General features: G+C 37.1%; 1 pseudogene; it reads right to left on the bottom strand.

Moving 5' to 3' along the window:
• The window catches only part of LOC114006009 (vomeronasal type-2 receptor 116-like), a 16758-nt pseudogene extending 13575 nt beyond the window's left edge, over positions 1 to 3183 (bottom strand).
• Positions 3184 to 6009: the final 2826 nt, after the last annotated feature.

Here is a 6009-nt window from a genome sequence, read left to right as displayed (position 1 = left end):
AACTGATTTTTTTTTTTTGAGAGGCTTTTTCTATAGGGCGCATGTGCTCGCCAGACAGACAGAGAGCCAGAGAGACAGAAAGCGAGAAATCACCCGCCAGGGGGAATGGTCACGCCGCAATCCCTTCTCCTCCATTCTCCTCTGGGATTTTGGGCATGCACACACACCACCCAGCGTGAATTTTAAGCAACCGGGTCCAGGACACAAACCCCAGTCAGTTATGTGGGAGTCCAGTGACATAGCCATTACGCTAACTACTGGTTCCCTGCAGTCTCTTCTTCATTTCTTCTTTCTTTTGAGATTTTGGGAATGCATGCATGCACATGTGCCTGGCATGTTTTTGACACCTCAAGGTTTTAGATTTGGGCCATGTGGAATTTAGCTGCCTTATTCAATAGACCATAGATCCATCCCACTAAAGAGTTAGTGTTTGGAGAATTATTTATTTAATTGTATCTATTATCATTATTTTTAATTTGCAATAGGGCACGAGTGCTGATGAGAGAGAGATAGAGAGAGAAGAAAAATGAGAAAGCAAGATATCAGGTCCAAGGCCCAAACCAGTCAGCTACATGGGAGTTGAGATTTAACCACCATGCCACTTGTAGGACTCACCAAGGATATTTTTAATAAAACATGTTAGACTTTTATTTTTGAATTTATGACATTCTTTTACAGAAAATAATGAACTTTTATTGCTTATACAACTATTCTTTCAGTCTTTACATTTTTGGGGGAGGTTTTTGCTATAGGGCATGTGCACTAGCCCAAAGACAGAGAAAGATAGAGAGACAAAAATCAAAAAGTCATCCTCCAGGGAGGATGGCCATGCCACAATCCCTTCTCCTCCATTCTCCTCTCAGGATCTTGGGCACGCACACACACACTCCCAGCTTGAATTTAAGCTGCCAGGTTCAGGACTCAAATCCTAGTCAACTACATAGGAGTCCAGCAACATAGCCATTATGCCAACTGCTGATCCTCTGTCTTTACATTTTTAGAATGGAAGGACTCTCATCTTTAAAAAAATCTAGGTAACCATTTTCACAAAACTACTTGCTTTTCCTAGAGTCAACTTCAAGTTTTTCAAAGAGCAAATAAAATATTATTGTTAGTACAGTAGAATTCAAATGGAAACTAAATTTCTGATCTTTATTTTTATGTATATATATTATATTTACTTGTTTTCTCACCAAATTTGTCTAAATTAATTGTCTTTTTTTGATAAAGATATTTTACACATAATTAATGAACTTGCTTATATTCTTTAAATTATTTATTTTATTAATTTTTTTTAGGTTTTCTATATGGGGTGTGTACCACCACCAAGAGACAGAGAACAAGAGAGAAAGGCCCAGGATTCAAAACAGTCAACCATGTGAGAGTCCAGTGCCTTAACCATAATGTCACCTCCTAGCTCCATGATTTAATGTTTCTTTAAAATAAAATATAAACTTATTTATAAACCAAATAGTATATCCTGAGACTATATGCATCAAAAGTGGCTCAGTGTTTTAAAACTGGATCACTGTTCCTTCTTCCATGATTTTTGAAGATGGTATAAGAAAAATTAAAATTAATTCTGTTATGATTAAGACAGGCACAGTAAATAACTGCAGACACCTGTAGGTCATCCATGCCAGTAAAAGAGCACAACTGCTCAGATGCTCCCTAAATGGTCATTCTGACTTTACAATATTCTAACATTTCTTCCAAAATTTTGTGCACTTTAACTCTGTTCATTCTAAGTTATGTTAAGGTTATATTGTGACTACTTTCCATACTTTCTCTTCCATCATTTTATAAAATCAAGGACAGGGAAACACATGGTGAAGCTGAGGGGACAGAGAGGAGAAAGAGGGTGATGGGAAGAAGCCATCCTCCAAGGACAATTCACAGAGAAAACAGAGTGGGTCAATCATGTACAACTAATGGAGAACTCACTTTAGATAAAAAGGTTTATTCTCTACATATATTCTTTTTCAGTACCACAAAAATATTTACCTAAGCAGATAGCTTGTTGGTTAGGATGACTGAGTTTCCACATGATCTGCCACAGTTTGAGTTCTGTATCAGGAGGCTTGAAAACCATGCCAGGCATGTGTGTGTGCATGCCCAAAATCCCGAGAGGAGAAGAGAGAAGGGACTGTATGCAGCATGGCCATTTCCCTAGAAGTTGATTTTCACTTTTCTTCTTTCTTTTTCCTTTCTGGTAAACACACTTGCCCTAAGGGAAAAAGCTAAATACAAAAAAATTAAAAAGGGGTCAGAGGTGATTTGATGGTTAAAGAGCACTTTCATATGACTGAGCATGGTTTGAATCTCAGACCTGTCATGTGGAAAATAAAGCCAGGTATGAGTGTATGCCTGGTGTCCAAATCACAGGAAGAGAATGGAGCAGAAGGGATTGTGCTGTGGCCATACCTCCTGGGGAATTATTTCTCTTTCTATCTCAATATGTCTCTCTGGTGAAAGCACATTACCTATGGAAGAAATAATTTAAAAAAAAATAAAAAAGAAAATGTCTCCAAATATTATCAGGTGCTTGTGAAGAATGTTTTCCTGCCAGGGAAGAATCAGCTGGTCTGCTTCTCCTGTAGATCCCATTTCTATTTTTTGCAGAAGCATCTTATAAAGAACTTGAGCCACCACATGCACAGCACTATAAATAAAATAGCTGGTGTTGGATATTGTAAACATGTAAAAATAAAATGGTAGAAACTCTATGGAAGAATTTGGTGGGCAGTCTCCAAGTGTGCTACATAGTGAACAACTAAGTGAGCAATTAAAAGCATAATCCCAGAGTCTAAAGAAATAAAAATCTTCTGGATATTGGAAAGGGTTGACTGTCTTGAGAAATTGTTTAAAACCAGGAATATTTCTTTTCTGGTTTGAAAGAAAAAGGCTTCCATGGAAAGAGTATGGTATTTTATTCAAAATATGCAAAGCACCTTCCAACTCTGGGGAGCGGAGATTTCTCAAGATCCATACCTTTCCCAAAATAAAATTCATGATTTGTTCCAATCCCAAGCTCAGGATACTCCATTCATCACCATGTATTATATACACATTTGCAGAAGACACTCTGATCCTCTTCATAAGAGTAAAGTCATGATCGAAAATGACACCTGTTGTGGCAGGGAGCTTTTCTGTAAAGTCCACACAGATATCATTTTCTGTCATCTTTGCCTTTACATCTTGAAGGAACTGCTCCCCTCGCATATCATCAGATACATAGAGCGCCACCCACGTCTAAGCCAAAATGCAGCAACAAGTAGATGATTCCATAAGCTGAAGAGCTGTCCTTGGCCTCTGATAAACTGATGGAAATTGGTCTTTATCACCAAGGATGGGATCAAAAGGACCATACGTGACCTGAATTTAAAAAAAAAAAAGAAAAATTCTCATACTTTTTTTTAAATAAACAATATTAAGTACCAGATTGGGGTCATTTAACTAAAATTCAGACGTCTCAGGTTTTATTGTTTTCATTTTTTACTAAAATTAAGAGGTGGAGAGAGGTTATTTACAAAGCTTGCCAATAAGACAAATGAGTTAAAAACCTTTTTAAAAATTTTTTAAAAATTAAACTAACTGCCCTGAAGTTTCTGCATGTGAAAGGTAGATACAATATTGAGCAAAATATGTGCCCTCCCAAGTACATCAGTCACCTATGTACAAGTGTCTTATACAACATAAAATTGCAGGGCATAATTTGATTGAAAAATAATTAGTATATGTTATGTGTAATAAATTTACAAAGGCTTTCCCATGCAGAGATCTGATTCTGTTCCTAGAGAAGGGAGGAATCCTGTATTAGCCATTTACCCATCACAGACTGCACCAGAGCATTTCTGGGGGCTGGTTGGATTTGCCAGTGAGCCAGTGAGGTCAGTGGGCAACTTTCTAAATATTATTAGTTGATTCACTTCGCACACTAGTGTTTTTCTAAATCCTAAAAAAGGAAATGTTTTGCCTATTTAGTGACAGTCAAAAGAGAATGCAAAAATTTTACTCTGACCTAGTTCTCCTTGCAGTCAGAGCCCCACACCTTGGAAAGTGTGAATTGCCCTTCTTTTTTTGTAAAGATGAACTGCATTTTACATTTTGTGTACTTGTAAGTGAATGTAACATACCATCGATTTTCCTAGTTAGAATATAGAATTGTAACACTACACAGTGTACATGCCCAGTATATATATATATATAAATGCATCTGTATATGCTTATGCCTGAGCCCATTTTTTTCAATTCTTGTTTATATTGTCTCTAAAAAATGTGTGATTTTTATTTTGAAAATTACAGTTTTGACATCTGCGAAAAAATTAAAATATTGTGATTCTGAATTTACTGTGATTTTAAAAAATTTTCCCACTTAATCAGGGAGGAGCTAATTCTCTATCTGTTTAGACAATAGAATGGAATATTCAGTGAAGAGATTACATGCTGTGGAAATGATTCTATTTTGTCAATATTACCATTAGAAGACTGTTTTCAATCCCTTTTTCTTTTTTCTTTTTTTTTTCTTTTTTTTTGAGAAAGGACATGTAACTTGTACAGGTAACAATATCACTTCCAGACCAAAGAATGAAAGAAAAACTCTAAGGTTCAATACATGCTTTATTGCCTACACTGAGAACTGAGGTATGCATAAAATTTATAAAGATTGTGCAACGGGACCAGTAGTTAGCGTAATGGCTATGTTGCTGAACTCCCACGTAGTCGACCGCGGTTCGTGCCCTGGGCCCCATGCGCCGGGCACATGTGTGTAAATGCCCAGTATTTTGAGAGGAAAACGAAGGAGAAGGGATTGTGACTTGTCCATCATCCCTGGGGGGTGATTTCTCGCTTTCTGTCTCTCTGTCTCTCTCTGTCTGTCTGGCGAGCGCACGTGCCCTATGGCAAAAACAAAACAAAACAAAACTCTGAAAAAAAATTGTGCAACAAGATGATAATGATTCTGCCTTCCTGGGCCCATGTGACAATGTGGATCAGAGGCTTCCTTCCCAACATGCCAGGTTTAAAATATTAAACTCTGAAAAAAAATTATGTATTGAGTTTTTCATACTGTATCTTATCAAGACAGCTTAAAACATATTGTCCTGTAAACACAAGCATATAGCCTCTATGATATTTTTAAAACAATTTTTCTACAACATAATTATTTTATGCTAATGCTGTGTTTACGAGTAAAATCTCCTGAAACTTCTATGAGACAATTTTCCTGGAAGAACCTCTGAGGTGGAAATTTGTCATGCTGAGAGTAACTGGAAGTGCTTCTAAGAGACCCACCTGCATGGATGTGAGGAAGGGCACAGGGAGCTGGTGAATCTGAGCTAGGGGAACTGAGCCATTTTGTGAGTTTGGAAGACCTCCAGTGCTGGGATATTATTTATTTTTCCAAAGTGATAATAAATGCAAAGATTTTTAATATTTTTCTGCCTAGTTGTCCTCTGAATGCCCACTAATATTGTCCTGTCCTAATATCAGATGGTTCCCTATACTGTGGGCACTTTTTAGAAAGCATCTTTAAGAGAACCATCAATATTCCCATTACTGAGGTTTAGATGTCATGGGTATAAAAAGAAATATGGAGGGAACTTAACAAATTTTACTTCCTTTTTATTTTTAATTTGTCATAGGTAAAGTCAATTATGTATATTTGCCACAGAGAGATAGAGGAACAGTAACAAATCACCCCTCATACGGGATACCAATATTTTTTATATGTTGGGATTTGGGACATGCAAGCACATATGCCCAGTCTGTTCTTCAGGATACCAAAATCAAGACTTGAGCCATGCAGTCAGCCAAGTGAAGTCCAGGCACATTAACCACCATATCCCCAGCTGACCTACTACAGTTCTTTTTCTTTCTAATCCTTGTATCATTAATAGTCCAAGGACCCAGGAAATAACATATACCTTTTTCCCTCTGCTTAAGCAAATTGTGTTCAAACAACCAAGAGAAGTGCTGAGGGCCTCTAGAGGTATGTACACCCAGCTTCCA

This window comes from Tupaia chinensis, unplaced genomic scaffold (assembly GCF_000334495.1).
Source record: "Tupaia chinensis unplaced genomic scaffold, TupChi_1.0 Scaffold145225_1, whole genome shotgun sequence".
In the NCBI taxonomy this organism is placed as follows: Eukaryota; Metazoa; Chordata; class Mammalia; order Scandentia; family Tupaiidae; genus Tupaia; species Tupaia belangeri.
Note: the sequence above shows the minus strand (reverse complement) of the source record. Positions and strands in the feature narration are given on the sequence as shown.